The 19643-nt window shown below is 39.5% G+C and overlaps 1 protein-coding gene across 10 annotated transcripts in view; it reads left to right on the forward strand.

Annotated features, from left to right (window-relative positions):
• COLEC10 (collectin subfamily member 10) overlaps nt 1-19643 on the forward strand; it is a 449524-nt gene that overhangs the window by 156182 nt on the left and 273699 nt on the right. For 9 of the 10 annotated variants that reach the window (XM_060287701.2, XM_060287702.1, XM_030875661.2 and 6 more), the window contains one exon: nt 1298-1445. The gene's annotated coding sequence lies outside the window, so the exon portion shown is untranslated. Of the gene's footprint in view, nt 1-1297; nt 1446-3827; nt 3888-19643 lie in introns of all 10 variants that reach the window. The other variant, XM_060287704.1, reaches the window with a different exon arrangement.

Raw genomic sequence — 19643 nt, forward strand, 5'->3', positions numbered from 1 at the left:
ATTTTATGAGGCAGATAGTAATATTGTCCTCATTTTACAAAAATGAAAGTGAAGCCCAAAGAGATGGAATAACTAGTCCAGGCTCATAGAGATAAAATGGCGGATACTGTATTCAAACCCAGGCACCTGACTCAGCAAATCCACTGCTACTACTAATGCCAGGCGAGACTTTGTCCCCAGGCAGTTTCCACTCTAACTGAATAAAGGCAAGCAGTGCAATGTAATACGCTCTCCAATCCAAGGAACTCTTAGGTGATTTGGAGCACATAGGAGATGCCGTCAGAAAAACAATGGATTTGCTAGGCATTCTGCCTTTTTTCCCCCCAGTTACTTCCTCAGTTAGACTAGAAAATTTCTTGACTAGTTATTGGTGGGTTTCCCCCTCACTTTCTCATAGAACTACTTTGATTCATTTAGCTGGAGGTTTCAACTGAGCGGGAAAATCAGCCTTTGGTCATGTTTACTCATTGGCTATGTATAGGAGTTACATTCGGTCATTCAGAGAAATCAACCATTTGATTGTATTCAGAACAATACTGCTTCTGGCCTCTGAACTAGATAACACTTCTGCTATCTCTAGTTCCTCTGATACAGCTCTGCAAACACTGCAGCAGCTATTCTCAGAATACTCTCTGCATGAACTTTGATTCTTTTAAGTGTGGCTATGGAAAAACCATAGAGAAAAGATAGAATTAGTATAGAAGCAGCAGGCTGGCCAGACTTAATTCAGATCCTACATGTACAACAACTTTTCTCAGAGCCACTTAAAGAAAGCATTAGGATTCCAAGGAGAAGGAATGATCAAATGAATAGGTGTCTTTAACCTGTCTGAGACAGAACTTGGTTCAGGTTCACAGTCTAGCAGTGGACACATGTGTGCACAACTAGGGCTGCAGAAAGCCTGGTTTTACAAAGTAGATGTGCACACAGTGGCATAGAACTGTGGAAATAATGTCCTTTTTATCTGGTTCTCCATAAAGTGAGATAGAAAATGGAGAGGCAGGCATGACTGGGAGTCTGGGTGGAACTTCTCCAGCTCACTTCCTGCTTGGTGGAATTGCCTTCAGTGCTGTGTACTTGCCCACAGCCTGGGGAAACCTGCAAGCGGTCCCTTGGCCTCGTGGGAATTTGTGTAACCTGTTTTGCTAAGTCTGACTAAGGCACGGTGTGCAGGTAGATAATGAGAATCTAGCAATTAGAGCTAAGTTTTCTGTACCTTTTACGTTCCAGACACAATACTAGACTATTTAATGATCTTGGCAACCCAATAAGTGCTTTTATTATTCCCATTTTACAGGTAAAGAAACTGATGATGAGGGAGATTCAATAATGTGCTCAAGGACATACAAGGTACATGGCAGAGCTGGGATTTCCTTCAGCAGTCCAACTTTATGTCCTAAGCCTTAATCATTACGTTCCTGGATATCCAGTACTTCATAACACAGGTAAGTGGAGCCTCTATTTGCAAGTAGCTCTAAGAGCATACACGCATACTATGCCAGGGCTCCAGAGGCGTCTGGGAGTGCTAACTGTTAGAAAGTGAAGCATGCACCATCCTGGGATAGACATGGTCCTTTGGTTTTGGGGGGATAGGAGAAGCCAGATATACAGACTTCAGCATCAGTAGTGGTTGGGAGCTGGGAGTGTGTGGTTAAAAGGACTTGGAATGGTGTCTTCCTGGTGATCCAAAAACTGAGTTTTGCAGCCTACTGATGAACCCATTTTGAAGAAAGGCTGTGGTGATTTTCTCTGACCCTAAAATTTCTTGCTCTCTGCTCAGACAGATAGGCATCTTTCATCATTTTAGTGCTCAAATCCAATATTGGTATCAATTGAATAGGAAAACGGTAGTTATTTTTCATTCCATGGATGAGTTTAAATAGATAGTTTTGTTTTGTCTGTGGGAAACTATAATGAAATTGAACTAGCCTTCCAAATGCAGGTTGCACCATGTAATTAGGTGGATAAACATGGCTGTAGAAGTTAGAACTGCATGAACCTTTAACAAAAAGCAGAGAAAAGAATATTATAGACATTTATTGGTGAGGATATAATTCTGACCGTGGCCAAAGGAACAATGTTTCCTTGATGATAGCTTTACCTCTAGCTTTAGTAAATATGTGACTTTGTTTACTGCCCTGAAAGAGTGTGTTTTCAGTTGAAGATAGTCATTATTCATTTTAACTTTTGACATCAGAACTAGAAAGCACTGATGTAAAACCTCTTATTAGGTTTTCTTAAGGAGTGCCTTGATTTCATGTGGAAAAGAAGCACAATTTAGGGTACAAAACAGAAGCCTGACTCTAGTGTTTTGTATACGAGGTTTAGGTCTTTCTTTGAAATGAGTGAGAGTCTGAAAAACTGTGATGTCTTTCTATGCTGTATCTCCTCCAGCCATTTTTAGTGAATTGCGTTGTACAGTGTTTACTCAAGCCAGGTTTCTCCTGGGTATTTTCGTCCCTTTGAGCACTCTAGTCATCCTGTCAATCATTTTATGTGTTTTATGTAGTTGGCATGTGCTTCACAGGTAATTATGAAAATAACAGTGCAATAACACCCTTGCACAAATATCTTTAAGCATTAGTGAGTAGGCCTGTGGGAGAGAAACTGAAAGGGGAGACCACTGGGCCAAATTATAAATGCATTTGAATGTGATGAACATTATGTAGTTACATTGCAAAAAGGCTCTGTTTGTGCCCTTGCACCGAGTGCATGAAAGTGTCCATTTTCCTGCACTTTTGTCATCACCAGTTATTATTTTTCAATATTTGTACATCCAATGGGTGAAAAATGTCATCTTAGTGTTGTTTTAATTATTTCTAGTTCCTCGGTAACCACGAGGTTGAATATCTTTTAATATATATTGGTGATTTGCTCTCTTCTTGTTTTGAACTGTCTGTTCAAATCCTTTGTGCGTTTTCCTAGTGGTTTCAGTGCGTTATTCTTAGGCTTATAAGAGCTATTAATATTATGAGTATTGATATTTTTCGTAAATATTTTCCCCCGCTGTTCCTTGTTTTTTGAAGATCTTTATGATGTCTTTCAAAGTATCTGATTTGAAAGATTTAGTAAAATCTACCAGTGTTTCTATATGTAGTCTTTGACTTTTGTGTGCTACTTAGAAAGACTTTCATATCTCTCTATATAGATAGATATATCTCCTATAGTTTTTTCTAGTGCTTTATGTTCATAATTCAAGCCATAATTTATTAACAGTCTTATTAGCATCTGTTTCCTTCTAATGCTTTTTGAAGCTTCTTTTATGCATTTAAGGCTTTCATTTGTGTATTTAATGAAATATATAGCTTATTTTTTTTCAAAGAGATATCTGCTTTTTCCAACTGCCATTTAAGTAGCACATAATTTTACCTCTAAGTGGAAGCATCCCCTTTATCACATAATACATTGTTATATATGTTCATTTCCAGACTTTTATATTCTGTTCCAATTTATTTGTCTATTCCGGACAGTCACCCCAATGTTTTAATAATTGTCACTTTATATTTTGACTTGGTAATTGAGTTTCGCTTCTTTTGATACAGAATTTTTTGGCTATTCTTGGAAGGTACTCTTTTTGTTAGCTTTGGGAACAACTAGTAAATATCCTGTTGAAAAATCTCAGTGGAGTTTTGGTTGAAACCACATAGTATATGTAGACCCGCTAGAGAAAAGAGAGTCATTTTTCCAAGCAAGGGTGTCTCCTTGCACAGGATGTCTGCCAGCATGTTATCAAGAACTGGTGCCTCTAAAATGTTTGCATTGCTCAACACTCCCAAAGTTAACACTGAAGAAAAATATTTCTCTTCTCTCCCTTAATGAATGTTAAGGCTAAACCCTGCCTCATTTCATCTGCAAAATGAAGCCAAGATCCTAGGATGTCTGCCTGGGTGAGTTCTGGACATATCATTTGAGAAACTTTGCCATCTGGCTCTAAAGATGATTCACAGTGGGATTCCTGCAGGATGTCAAAATGTTGGAAAAATTATGAAAACCTGGGACTAGATTATTTAGATTAGATTCATCATATTTTCAATGAGGACCAGTTTTATTGGATTGTATAGCTTTTATCTAAGGCTGTGCACACATGACTCCAAGAGTGCCACCCAATTCAGTTAATTCTCATTCAGGAAAATTATTAGTAAAATTCAACAAGACAACCTACAAATACATTATTTGACATTATATACACCAAAATTATTAGATAAATTAATAAACTTTTCACTTTTCCTTTTCTTCTTTCCAACAATGCCTTATTTTCTTTCTAAAAGATTGGAGAAAATAGATCCAACCTCCAAAGTGTAGTTTTTACTTATTATAGTGTTGTGAATTTTATAAATTGCAAGCAAATCTGAATGTTGAAACAGCTTGAGTAAATAAATTTTTGTATCTCCATGTAACATAGTTATTATACAGCATTTTGAAACAATGAGAGATGGTTTGTTGTATGTAATGGCATGAAAGGTTGAAGCTATATTATTGAACAGAGGTGAATCAATCTGTTGGAAGCATATAGGATATGATCCATTTTTATTTAAAATAATTTGTAATAATTTCTATTAAACACCACAGACATATTTAAAGAAATATGAAAAACAAGCACTCATCTTGGAGTTGGGAAGTATAAAATTATAATTCTACCTTATACATATTTATATCATTTTAAAATTTTACAATGAGCATATATAAGTTCTATAATGAAAAACAATAAAAAGTTTCATTTTGGAAACCACAATTTTTAGATATCTATTAACGGTCTTACTTCCTATAATAACCTTTTATTATAATCATAGATTATTGAGAGTTGACTGTGGTTCAGAAATCATGTCTTCTTCTGCTACAACACTATCTGTAGATCCAATTCAGAAGTATTAGCATTATTACAACTTCTTGAAAGATTACTAAGTGCCAGCCACAGAACTGTGTGTATTACATCGTATCGTTTAATCTTCAGAACATTCCTTTGGGCTAGATATTGTCCGCATTTTAAAGTTAATCAAAACTGAATTTGAGAGTATAAGTCATTTGCCAAAGTCCTTCAACGAATTAATCAGCATAGCAGAGAATCAGACTTTAGCTTCTGATTCCAACTATGGCTTCCCCCAATATCCCATAAAACAATTTCCATATGGAAATGCATAAACACAAACTAGAGAGACTTTTCAGAATTCAAGGCCACAACCTTTCTGTATTTCTTTTGTAGATTAACTTAGTAAGTTTGCCCAACAATCAGAATGGGTAAAGTGCATAGTTGACACTGTGGAAAATAACTATTTGCTTAGGTCTGTAGCCTTCAGATCTGTTTTCTTGGTGAAAAAGTCTAAAGCCAAGCATCATCATCTTTCTGTTAGTTTGCTAGGACTGTGGTAGCAAAGTGCAACAAACTGGGTGTCTTAAAGAATAGAAATGTATTGTCTTACAGTTCTGAAGGATAGAAGGCCAAGATCAAGGACTCAGCAAAGTTGCTTCCTTCGGGGAACTGTGACAGACATTCAGTTTCATGCCTCTCTCCTAGCTTGTGGTGTTTTGCTGACATTCTTTGGGGTTCCTTGGCTTGTGTAAGCATCACCCCAGTCTCTACCTTCATCATCACATGCCTCTGTCCCTGTGTGCCTGTCTGCGTCCAAATTTCCCCTTTTTATAAGGACAGCAATTATATTGGATTAGGGCCCCACCCTCCTCCAGTATTGCCTCATCTTAACTAATTACATCTGCAATGACCCTATTTCAAAATAAAGTCACATTCCGAGATATGGGGGTTAGGACTTCAACATATAAATTTCAGGGGACACAATTATGCCAACGACAGAGAGTAACTTCCTTCTCCCTGGACCCGAGGAACATGCTGCAGGATCCTCTCTTCACATTCATAAGCTAGATGTCCCTCTGCAGCCCACTGTCTGTGGGTGAGAGCATCACAGTTTTGTGCGAAAGTCCTTCAGTATTCTCTATTTTCCTTCACTGTTTAGACACTTTGAAGAAGACATTTGATTTGAGCTTCTTGTTTATACTGCAGCCTTCGCTTAGGCAACCTGATGCTAGCTTTGCATGGTTACTTGGGAGGTGCTATACATTTTAGATTAGTTTGCCAGGCTTTGGGGGTAAGACTAACTTCATTTTTCAAAACCATCCCATTCATACTTCAGAAGAAATGCAGACCTCTTTATGCAAAGCATTATACTTACTGGGGCTTCATACATTTCTGAGGCAGGACCCTCATCTTAAAAACTTACAGTGTCAAACATATATTTTTTTTTTTCTGAGTTGCAGTCTCCTAGAGTAACATAGAAAATAACTAGAAGCTCTGAACTGGAATTAGCACTAGTCAGTAACTTCTTGTACCTAAATAAAAGGCCCATGATCTTTGGATCAGGTTTTGTGCTTAGATGTAGCTATGAGGATGTTAAAAAAAACCAAAAAACAAAACACTCATGGTGGCAGGCACTGAGACACTGCTACTCTCCTGCATATTCCTTCTCTCTGCTCCCAGTTAATGCAACCCACTTTGTAGTAGAGAAGCAACACTCTCTATTTTCCTCGAAGGAATTCCTTGTAGCCAAACCTGTCCTCCCCATATGACCTGGTTTTGGCTAAGGAAATGTGAGTAGAGGTCTATTGGATAGAGCTTTTGGAGGAGCTGTCGTTTTTGTTTTTGTTTTTGAGGAGTTGTTTTTGGTTTTGGGTGGGTTTTTTTTTTTGTTTTTTTTTTGTCTCAAACTGTGACACTATCATTCTTAGGTTGTAAGATGCTTGTTCTACCTTCATCTGAGCTGTAGTCAGAAAGATGAGGGAAACATAAAGGGCAACAGCTACATGCAGCTAAGAAAGCTGGAATGAGTTTTGGTGTTTGAGGACTTTCATGAGCAGCTGTGACAGCCCTGAACTTCCCTCCTCTGGACCTTGTTAACATGAGAAAAATAAACTCTTACTGGTTAATATGCTCTAACTGGATTTTTTTTTTTTTTTTTTTTTTTTTTTTTTGCGGTACACGGGCCTCTCACTGTTGTGGCCTCTCCCGTTGCGGAGCACAGGCTCTGGACGCGCAGGCTCAGCAGCCATGGCTCACGGGCCCAGCCGCTCCGCGGCATGTGGGATCTTCCCGGACCGGGGCACGATCCCGTGTCCCCTGCATCGGCAGGCGGACTCTCAACCACTGCGCCACCAGGGAAACCCTATAGCTGGATTTTTGATACATGACGTTGAGTTCAATTCTGACTGATGCATCAACCGTCTCACATTGTACAATATAGTGCCACCAGCTTGAAAATGCTTCTGCTATTTCCAGGAGGGTCTCCCATCAACAGGCTCTCACTGTAAGAGTGGCAGCTACTATGACTTCCAACTGATAGCAGTGGTGACAGCCTGCAGAAGTTTGGCCCTCCGCAGCAGCTCTGGGAAGCAGTGGATCTTTGAATTCCTTGTCAAAGCTTTAGTGTCTCTCACATGTCTCCAGCAGACTCCAGGCAGATGCTGAGTCCATGTTAAAAGGTCAGCCCAAGGTGTTTTTCCAAGAATCCTTGGAGAGCATGTACCTGTTGAGTTACCTCCTATATTAGTTGGACAGCACATAAGTCTTTCAAAGAAAAATTCTCGTAGGGAACTTGCTGAAAGCTCTCTGGAATTGGTCTGAGAAAATAAACTGGAATCCCACATGGTATCATAATTTTACTGTTTACCTACTTAATTTTGCATTTTCCTGAACCCAGCACATCTCCTAATGCATGTAAGTGGGAATTCATAGTCTTTAGTTGTTTGCCATTTTTCTGGAGCATCAGGAATTAAGTGATTAGTAGGCCTGACAAGAAACTCATTTTCTTCTTTCTAGTTATCCTTTGAGACATAAGGACATGGTTGGCAGGGGATGGGGGAAGGAGGAATTGGGTGTGACTACTGATGGTCCTGAGGTAGCAAGATTACTTTTTGGAGTGATGAGATTGTTCTGAAACTAGATAGTGGTGATGGTCGCACAGTTTTTTGAATCGACTAACAATCATTGAATTGTACACTTTAAAAGAGTGAATTATATGGTATATAAATTATATCACAACAAAGTTGTTATTTTAAAAACAAAGTCAAGAGTATCACCACAGAGCTACTGAATGAGAACTTTATGGTGTGACTTGGGTTCTTTATATGATTCTGATTCATATATGTCACACCGTTCTACCCCCGAGGGATGGAACTCCACACATGTGCACATACACATGCACACACATATGCCTATATAACACACCAGCTACTGTGCTAGGGTTCTTTTAAATGCCTTTGCTTTCTTGTCTGGTTTCAGCCTGTAGCCTCATGTCCTGCAAGTAGAATGTTGCAGAACATAGTCTAGGCGTCATCGAATGCGACCATGAAATACTTGCCCGTGAAAGCTTTATTTCTACTTTTCCACCATTCAACTTCTTAATACACTGCTCATGAGAAGTTATTTTGCTTCATGGAATTTGAGTTGAAATTTAAGAAAAAAAAATTGAAATGCCCAAAGGGTAAAGTTTCTGTTACTGTCATGAGCTTTCTAAATTATGGGACACTCGGAGAAAGTGTAATAACCTCGCGAAATGGGCTATTAGACTACGTTTTATTCATCTTTGAATTCCAAATACTTGCCTGATGTGAACTTGATGATCAATAACTCTTTTGAAATGGACTATTTCTGTTTGTCATCAGGGAAAACTTCAGATACTCTCGTAACTAACCTGCCTCCATCCTTTCCGCCTCCCCATAGGAAGTGACTTGAACAGGGTCTCTTGCCTCTTATAATCGGCAAGTTGTGGCTAGAACCAAGGTCTTGTGCCTCTGCAACTGGTGCCATTCTTTCATCTTCATTCCAGTCATCAAAACACAGCATTGTTAAACAATATTTCATTTAATGGTGAAAAAGTGCTGCAGGATTATGGACATCCTTGGTGACAAACCAGATCTTAAGTTTGGAGGATCCTGGGAATAAATGTTCAAGAATGGAATTATATTTCAGCAGTTTGTGGCTTAGAATTTAGTATTTTTATGTTGACTTCTTTATATTAACTGGATTTCCATGACTCTGTCCCCTTGGATTGCAGTTGTAATTATGTAGCAGTTAACATCTTCTCTGGGCCCAGCACATCCCATAATTAGCTGTGTTCTCTCCACAGCGTATGACTCAACCCTATGTGGTTCTTCTATATCAAAGGCAGGGTGGCCAGATTTTTTTTAACCACAATAGTTGAGCATGTAGTGGCAGATGGCTGCACAACCCAAGTGCATTGGGTCCTTTTGAAGAGTAACCTCACCAAAAACAAACAAACAAACAAACAAAACCAAACCCTGAGATTTATTTTTAAAAAAAGGAAAGAACCTTCTTGGGGATGTTTCCAAACACTGCATCATTTAAAAAGAAAAGCATCTCCCTCTCTCTCTCTCTCTTTCTCTCCCTCTCTCTCTCTCTCTCTCTCTTTCTTTTTTTTTGGAAGAACTAAAATAGAAATAAATGAGTTAGAACTTTGAGGTCAGCCTTGATCAGGAAGGAGGGCACTTCCTGGTCTCTAATCAGAGGTCTACAGAGGCTTACTCCTTTGAGCTAGGGCACTGGCTGTAATGTAGTTTGTAGTGGAAAGAACATAGGACTGCGGTCAGGAGACTCAGTTTCTTCTTTGTCCTGCTGCTAATTAGGTATCTGAAGCTTTCTGAGCTTTGGTGAATCCAACTACCTGAGATCATTTATGCAACACCACTATTGTAAATGCAAGATCTTATATTATTAGGCCAGTTGAAAAATAGAGCACCTCAAGCTCCCTCTGCACATACACATTAATCTACATCTCCTTGTGAAGAACCCTAGGGAAGGAAAAGACTCAGTAGCTGCCCTGGTAAACTTATTACAGGCTTAGTGAAACTCACCATCGGGGAGTTCCTTATTATATTAGTAATAACATATCAGAATGTAGGATGTTTTATTCACCAGAATTCCATAGGGAAAAACAACTATATTTGTGGGGAAAAGCACTTAGAGTGGGAGGCTGGACTCCATGGGCATAAGTATGAGCTTTCCTGCCCTGTACCACTTAAGGGAACAGATTTTCTTGCCACTCCTCAGAGGGAGGGTAGAGGAAGAGGGAAGAGGGTGATAAGGCTCGTACGATGATAGGGGTGCTGCATGATGTGCAAGGTGACACTGCCCATAACCCTCAGATACTGAATTTTCTCAAAAGTGCATAAATGCTGCTGTATGTGTGTGAAGATGGGAACAGGTAATTAGAGAAGTTGTGAAGGAACCCTATTTTACATTCACATTAATTCTGAATAATATCAAGCTTGGGTATAGGAAGGAAACAGAGAGAGATAAGCGCCAAACTTGGGGATTGGCCGGAATACTGTGAGAGCCCTGAATTTCTAGTCTATGGAATTGGGCTTCGGATCAAAGTCAACAGGTCTTTAAAAAGCATTTATAACTTAAATATACCAGCTAACACCTGTGATCTGTGCACTTTCCACATTCCAAATACTGGGCCAAATGCTGTAGTGCGTTTCATACATGCATGCATGCAAAATGGAAAAATTATTCCTTTAAATCTTTACATGAGCCCTGTGAAGCGGGCACTACTATCTCAATTTCATACTTGGAGAAACTAAGACTCAGAAAGTTTACATAAATTGTCCAAGGACATACTTAGATTCCAAATATGTGTGAATATTCATTCATTAATTATTCATTACCATAAATATGTATTGAGCACTTTCTCTGCTAGACATCAAAGGGTATACAAAGATGATTCTAAAGTGAATCTTGCCACCGTGTACTTTTTTTTTTGTTTTTTGCGGTACGCGGGCCTCTCACTGTTGTGGCCTCTCCCGTTGCGGAGCACAGGCTCCGGACTTGCAGGCTCAGCGGCCATGGCTCACGGGCCCAGCCGCTCCGCAGCATGTGGGATCTTCCTGGACCGGGGCACGAACCCGTGTCCCCTGCATCGGCAGGCGGACTCTCAACCACTGCGCCACCAGGAAAGCCCCGGTGTACTTATTTTTAATCATCTAATAGGAGCTATTGGATGAGGACAGGGCCATGTTATCAAGACAAATAAGGCATGGGCCATGTGCAAGGTTTAAATGCTGGCAATTTCAGAGGAATCAAAGGTCTAATTTGCCCCACCCCTTGGTGCAGTCTGAGTCGTTTTCTCTTGTGGTGCTGAAGAATAGCTAACTTATTTTCTAGATGTGACCCAAAGTTGTAGGTTCTCTTGTTCAGTTATCATCAGTCATGACAAGGATTCCACCTCTTCATTAGTTCCAATACCTTTATCAGTCTCTGTTGAAAATCCTTGAGGTCATGGGCTGTGATCCCCTCAGAAAGCATGCTGCATATCACCCTGTACATTCCCCATCCAGCGTTCTTCCTCTCTTCCAGCTCCCACCCTCGGTTCTTGTTTTTCTCTCATCTTCCTCCTTATCTCTTGGGCAGCATCTCTCCTTCCTCGGGCTACCACCTCTATGCATTCCCTTTCCAATCCTGCCCCGAAGAGATATTAAGGACCTCTTTTCCCAGCAAAGTAGATCTCTTTAAGGTAGAGCTTCCTTGTTTGGGATTTCTTATTTTATTGCTAATAAGACAAACTTTTCTTCATGTAGATCTTTTTGGGGTTTTTTGTTTGTTTTTTGGCTGCACCATGCGGCATGTGGGATCTTAGTTCTCCGACCAGGGATCGAACCTGTGCCCCTTGCATTGGAAGCAAGGAGTATTAACCACTGGACCACGAGGGACGTCCGTAGAATTTTTTTTCATGAACTTCTAGACCCACCTGAGCCTTCTACTCCTCAATTGTCCCCTACCTTCTGAGGCTTCTCTGAGATTTCCTTTCCTCAACCCCCTTCCTTGATTTCAACCATCTTGATATTCTACTGCTTATTAGCTCATGATCTCTCCTAAATATTGGATAGGGGGTGTATGGATAGTACGGTAAACACAAACCAGCCAAATATTTCATGAGCAACTTTCATAAAAATTTGGAGGGAAAAGCTAGAGGTGGCCTGCAGATTGCTTTTTATTTAATTTTCCCTATATCATCAATTCTAAAGTAAAGTTCACTTTCCAGAAAAAAAGGGCCCTTTCTTAATACATCGGTGTGATATTATAAAAACCATTTTCTATGTTGGAGCTAGTACTGGCCCCGAAGTCAGAGAGACTGTATAAATCTCAGCTCTACCACTTCGTAGTTCTCTGACTGGACAAAATTATATTCAACCGCTCTGGGTCTCAGTTTTCTCATCTGTAAATTGGGATGATAAAACTGTATGTACTTCATAAAGTTATTGTGATGGTCAAATAAGATAAATACGTATTTAGAACACAGTAGGTGCTCAATAAATGGAGGCAGTTGGTTAGACTGGGAATCTAAAACCTGTTTACTAAGGAAAGCAACTTTTGCAAAAATTCTCGAATTCCCACATTCTCAATGACTTTTACACACCAATATTAAAAGGTAATGAATGGCTTGGCTACCCTTTGGTTTAATCCAGTTACAATTCTGTAGATATATAATAGGAGTGTTTATAATTGAGTTACAAACTTAGAGAAGCCTAGGGTTGGCATTCATAGCTGAAAAAAATATCCCACCCCTGAGTCTAGATTTCATATCTCTGCAATTCATTTCCTGAGAAGCCTTCCAACTATGTGATTTTCCATAGCTGTAGGCTTTGCTATTATTATTTAAGGACTCTGTTGGGCAGTTCTGGCAGCTGCTGGCACAAGTGACCGTACATGGTGTGGGCTGGGCTCAGTATGTAGGGCGGGGCTTTCCGATTCCAGGGGAGAAGATTCTTCATAACAACAAGGTAGATATGTATCTTATCTGGGGTATAAGATCTATGTGAGAAAGTAAGTAGGGGTCCACAAAGAGAGTGTGCTCACAAGCTGAAGAGTCATGATTGAATTTAATAAAAATTTCCATGTACAGTAAAGCTCCATGTTCATGTTTGTCTTTTACATAAGAGACTACAAGGTAAAAACCTTTTGAACCAATTTTTCTAACTTTTATTGGCTTGACATACCTGGTATCTTACCAGAAAAGAGTAAGGTAAAGTGATCAGGGAATAACAAGTAACTTCCATTATTTATTAAGAAATTATTATGTTCCTCCTATTTATATAAAGTAGATAGTTTCCATTTTACAGATGAGGGTTGTGAGATTTACTGACAGTAGATGATTTGCCTAAGGTTCAAGAACTAAGAAGTTATTTACAAGAATCCATCCGTTCAACAATTTCCTTCCATTCAAAAATATACACCAAGAATTGTTTAATGATATCATTTGCCTTTATTTTGTCCTAATAGTTTCAAGAGACATTTTACCAGAGGCATATTTAGGAATGCTTGATATGGAAGAATCCAGTTTGAAAGGCGTGAAGATTTCTTAACTTTTTCTATACAACAGAGTAGCTGGTCAAGATAGCTTCTAAAATCCACTTCTATGGAAAAAAAACTCTTTTGATTCTACAAAGCCCAATACCTCTTAAAAGCACAAGAAGGTTAATAATGAAAGACACATATTCAGTCCCAGAATACTGGAAGTCTTCAACAGATTCAAGAGGAGATAATGCCATACAAAATGCAATCTGATTCTTTCTAGAATTTAGCTCCCTTGAGGGTGTGAAATCTTGTCTTTCTCTACTTCAAAGCGCTAATCACAGTTTTTGTGCTGTGCCCTTCAATTAAATTTTATTGAATGACTAGGACTTATACGTATCAGACATCTCCAAAAGTCTTCTTTCCATGTCTCTTTATGATTAAAGCATTTTATCACAAAATAAACAAACAAACATGAAACAGAACAAGGGTAAACATTTCTCCAAACATACAGCCTAGACCAGTACATTAAGGAAAGTGAGATTATGATTATCTGAAATTTTACTGTATTAAAAGATGGGACCTCCCATTATTGACTGATGACTGCTTAGCGAGATTTTCTATAGGTCGACTCCTTTCCCATGATGGTTATTTCCATTTTATCGGCAAAGAAGTGGAGGCTGATATGTAATAGAGTGCCTAAAAACATACTGCAAGGATTAGATAGGCAAGATTTAAATCCTTCTACTTAACCAACTAGGTTGACTCTAAACTCTATTCCTTCTACTGCATTGTACTCTCTCCTAGAACTGAAAATCAGTCCTGAAGTTCAGGATAACTTCCTTATACAGAGATGGCTCATAGGTAAAGAATAATCCTCTAGAGGTATCTGGACCAGCAGAATCAGCCCACACAGGAGCGTTTTAGAAATTCAGACTCTGGAACCCACTCCCTCCCTAGTACATCAGAATCTACTTTTAACATCATCTCATGGTGATTTGTACGTAGACTAGTGTTTAGAAGCACTGCCCTAGAAGCGCGCAACACACATACACACACACACACGGCATCTCACAAGGTGTTTCTTGAGAGGATAAAACAAGATTGTGCCCTTTCAGATAAGCCTCTTTCCATTCTTGGTAGTGAAAAAGATTTGGACTGTTTTGAGTTCCATCAGGAATATGGCAGAAGATCAAAAATGTGTGCTTTGGATTCATCCGCTAATTTATTCTGCCAGATTGCTTTTACGTTATCGGTGCTGAGGAAACGAAGCCTCGCCGGGACAGTTTCTCACTGGAGGCACTGACGTTCACAGTCTTTCCTGTAGAAGGCGAAGCAAATAGGCCTGGATGGACATAGATATTATGCATTCTGATAGCAAAGCAACAATCTTTCCTGAGCTGCCTTGGAGAAAAGTGGGAAGGGTTCTGTGTTAATTTTTTAATGTCTTTTTAATTAAAAGTGTCAAGCCGTAGTCCCTGAGTTTCACTGAGAGAACTGGATTCTTCTGTTATCATCCTTGAAATGAAAGCCAATTGAACGAGCCATTTATTTATTTTTTTTTACTCTTTTTTTTTCCTGGTTCCCTCGTTTCTAGTTTTTCTATTTTTGGTGCATTTCAAGGTGAAACCCAGTCATCATTATTTGTTAACTTCGTTAACTTTGCATTTAAAGTCATCTTGGAACACAAAACAGATACCCACCTGTATCAGTCAACTGTGGCCACAGTAACACAGCATAATGGCACAAAACATCCCTAGCATTCAACAGCAAACATTTGTTTCTCACATCATGTCTGCAGAGGTGGGGGCTTGGCTCAGCTAGAAAGAGCTTGATAAGGGCAGCGACCTGCTGTGGCTCTGGTCCACGGGTCTCTCATCTTCCTCCTGGGACCAGCAGGCTGGGCATGCTCTTCTCACAGAGACGCTGAGGTCAAGGGAGCAAGCAGAACCGTACAAGATTTTTTATCGTCTCATATCAGAACTGAACACTACTGTCACCACTGCTTTGTTCTGTTGACCAAAGCAAGCCACATGGCCAAGCATGAAGTCAGAGGGCAAGGAGATTTATTCTACTTCATTTATGGGAAGAATTAGAGAATCACATGGTAAAAAGGGTATGGATGGAGGAAGAGGTCTAGAACAGGGGCCATTGCTCCAATCTATACCATCTACCACACTTCCTGTCTTGTTTTCCTGAGATTTTTGAAATTGAGAGATTCCCAGCCTCACATTTCTGATAGCAATAGGCATCCTGGTGTATGTAACATGATAGATATTGCATGATTTCTATCGCATATGCTGAAAAGGGATCTACTTCATGCTGTGAGCTCGATTTATTCCCAGTCCTCTGTTACGCTCATAGTTAATGTGACATTATAGAAAACCATGTCATACTACTTACAAAATCATTTCAGTTACCTGATATTACGGATTTTTCTCCTTGCCTCATAATTTTCTCCTTGCCTTTCCGAGATGATCGTACCACACTGGGGAGAATTGCTGAGTGTGAATAGTGGTGAATAATTCAAATGCCAGCCATGAATCTGTTGAGAAATAAGCTCGAGATAGAAAATTCAAGGAATTCTTCTACGTATTAACAAGATTAAAATCCTACTTTTCAACAACTCTTAAGACTATAAAAAATCTTCTTTAATATTCTGCTTAAAGTACCATATGAAGAAATTTTTTTCCATATTTTGGGGAAAAGACTGGCTTTAAAGTAAAGCAGAATGATTGTCTTAGGTGCTATGATTTGAGGTCTCAATATCTCCCCAGTGTCTAAAATTTCACCCTTAAAAAGTTACTCTTTGGGCTAAGATTTTATTGATTTTAAAGATCACCTATAAGTGACCAGCACCAGTGGATGAGATGGTTTCTTGGTGAAGACCATGGGATCCCCAGAACCTTTGAACATGTGGTGATAGGGGATTATAGATCGAAGGATGCTTCCTGTTCTCATGTACCCAGTACCCTAAGCTAGTATTAAGGAGTTAGTTAAGTCCTTTATACTGTAATTCAGGATAATGGAGTAGGAGGAAAAATTATAATGCAAGCTCTGTAGGGTAGGAGAGTATTATTTCTAAATTCAGGAACCATAGTTACCTTTGAAGATTTGAAGAAAGCTTATATAAATTATATGAAAAATACTCCTATGAAATTTTACAAACATGGATCTCTTAAAACCCTTTCATGAATTAAGAACCCATGGAATAAAGATGAGGATTTTTAGAGGCCCCTAATGCCTCATAGGTATTTCTCTGAGCACACAAAGCTACTCTCGTTCCTGATGCCCTGTATGGAAATAATTTATAGAGATATGACTTATTGCATTTATGAAGTCCAAGGAGATAAAAATGACCTGATTCAGGGCCAAACAAGATGGGCGGGGAACTGATGTTTCAGTTATGCTGCTGAATATGTTAAAACAAGACAGGCTTCAGCTTATAATTATAATACTTATTCATAAATGGTATTGACTGGCACTTGGTCTTAGGAACACTTGTCTGCCTGAGTTATATTTCGAAGTTCTCCTGGTGGTGGCACTTTGAATAGCTGGTTGAACATCATGCCTGCTTGATTTGGTTAATGGGCAATGATGGACCTGCTCATTGGAAGATGTGTCAAGACAAAATGGATATATGTCTGCAATTGCTACCAGTAAGGTGAGCCCTTCAGGGACTTCTGGCTGCATGCACCACCAGTTAATAGAAGAAAACAAAACATGACGTAGGAAGCAGTGTGGTAAAGTGAAAATGCTGTGGCTTCAGGGTCAGAAAGATCTGGGTTTGAATTCAGCTTCACCAGTTGTTAACTGTATGATCTTAGGTTGGTTATTTAATTACACTGGGCCTCAGATACTTCATCTGTAGGATAAGGCTGAGAATACCTGTTTTACAGTTCTGTTGTGACAGTGCATGTAAAGCACTTAGCTTCAGGCTTGGTACAAAGAAGATGCTCAATCTTTGTTCTCGCCCTCTTTAAACATAGGACACGTTCTAGATAAGTACTGTCCAATAACGGATTAGTTTCTTTGACTGAAAGATCATCAAGAGGGTCTGTATTGGACAGCCTCTGTACAGGGAGCATCTGGTGGGGAATACTGAGAATGTGAGATGCCAGGAAGAGGAAGCAGCAGGATTAAAGGAACTTGGGATCAGCCCAAGGGGACCTCCCTAGTGATTTTTTTCTTCAGAGCCAGTCCTGAGTTTTCCCCCTATCTCTTCAAGATCTGTCTATTCCCAACCTTTAACTATCCCAACTGGTTGGTTCACACTGGTTCAGAAGGAATGATGTTGAAACATGACTGATTTTCTCCCCACATTTTTCACTTTATCTGCAGAGGAGAGCTGTGTAACCCTCTCTCTGGAGGAGTTTTAGAGAATTAGGAATATAATTGTAGCAAGGAATTTTATATTTTCCCAGGCTAGGCTTTCTCAACATCAGCAGTATTGACAATATGGACTGCGTAATCCTTTGAGCTTGTCCTGTGCATCCTATGCAAGCGTGTTTAGCCGCATCGCTGTTCTCTACCCACTAGATGCCAGTAGTGCCCCCTGCTCCTGATTTGTGACAACCAAAACTGTCTCCAGACACTGCCAAATGTCCCTTGGGGAGAAAAATTGCCCCCAGTTGAGAACCACTGTTATAGCCCAGCATTTTATTCAATAAATGGCTATTCCTCTCATGGTTTTTCACTTTTAAATTAACCCATGGCTCCATATATATATATTTTTTTCATCTTTATTTATGTTGCATAGATGTTTAACTAGAAACATGAGGGTGAGTAAATCCCACTTAAATTGTGGTCAACTGGACTTTTAGTAAAGCCAGACTTTGAGCTAGAAAATGTAGGAGAATCCAGTATTTTCTTTTCATGGTGGATTATAGAGTTAAAACTTGAATCATTAAGGGCATTTTTGATGCTCTATTTGCTAGAAACGTAAGAGGTTAGACAATGACTTTTAGATTCTCCTGCCCCTTTTAATTTGACCTTGGACAAGCTAACTTTTGGACTCTGAGAATGAGGACAGTCTGTGCAGAGGGTTGTCCTCTGAAAGGTACCTCCATGCTGCTCCCTGGAGACTGAGGATAATATTGTTTTCTGAATCGTGCCTGCAGGAGCATTTCAGACAGGCATGAAATGAGACAGTGCATGTAGAGGATCTTGCACTATATCTAGCATGGTATTTGCTAATGAATATTGACTCTTTTATCATTATCATTATCACCGTCACTGCCCTGGTTAAACTCTAGTCCACTTACAGTTAAACTGTACGTGTTTGTTCACTTGTTTGTTTTAGCTTTTTTGTCTCTTGTCTCTTTGAACGATAAATTCACACCTTACATTAGATTACAATGGTGAATTTATTTTGAGTAATTTAATTAACAATGCAAATGTTGTAGAAGCTTTATATGGTTCCATCCAGTTCACAAAAATTACAGGAGTACACTGAATAAACACTTGGAAATTAAATAGTCAAGACCCAGAAGGTATTTCTTACGTCTTGTCAATGGCCTCCAAGGACAAGCAGGCAGTTTTAGCAGGAGCAAAGAGAGAAAAAAATAAAAAGTCATCATTGCTAATTGCTAGAATAATCCCAGGTGTCTCTGTGAGCATCAGGGCAAAAATAGTTTCTTTTAAAGCAGCCCCGAGGGAAGCTCATGGGCTATGGTAGCTGGAATCTCCTCCAAACCTGTGTTTTGCTTCTTTAAAAGGGCTCTATCTTCTTTAAATCCCTGGATTAAACAGTTCCATGCTGAGGCATTGTGCTGGAAAATTACGGCACTGGATCAATGGTGGTAGAAACAGGTACTAAGAGATTGTTATAATTGGTACTTAAATGGGGTACAGACTATGAGGCCTCAGGCATTATTGCCAACCGAAGGGACCTGTGAGGAAATCTGGATGCTCAAGTCCTTTCCTCTGGACTTGAACAGGGAGGAAGGAAGTTGTGGCTGGGGAGAAGGGGCGGGGGGCGGGGACACAAAACTTGTTACACGTACTTCATCAGGACACAAAGAGGGTTTACCTGAAGCTATACCTGTTAGTGGATTAGCAGTTTAGCCCGGGCAGTGTGCGTGACAAAAATAATGATAATGATAAATAGTCAATATTCCTTAGCAAGTACCGTTCTAGACACAGTGCCAGGGGCTCTATGTACATTCTGTGATTTCAACCTCACAAAAGTCCTGTGAGGACTATTACTGACTGTCATTGTGCAGATGAAGAAACAGCAAGATGGGAGCACGAAGAAACTTGTTCAAGTGGTAGAATTAAGTTTCAAATTCAAGAGTAAGTCCAGTGCTTTTAACCACTTCTCTATTGC

The sequence above is a fragment of the Globicephala melas genome, chromosome 17, assembly GCF_963455315.2.
Source record: "Globicephala melas chromosome 17, mGloMel1.2, whole genome shotgun sequence".
Classification (NCBI taxonomy): domain Eukaryota; kingdom Metazoa; phylum Chordata; class Mammalia; order Artiodactyla; family Delphinidae; genus Globicephala; species Globicephala melas.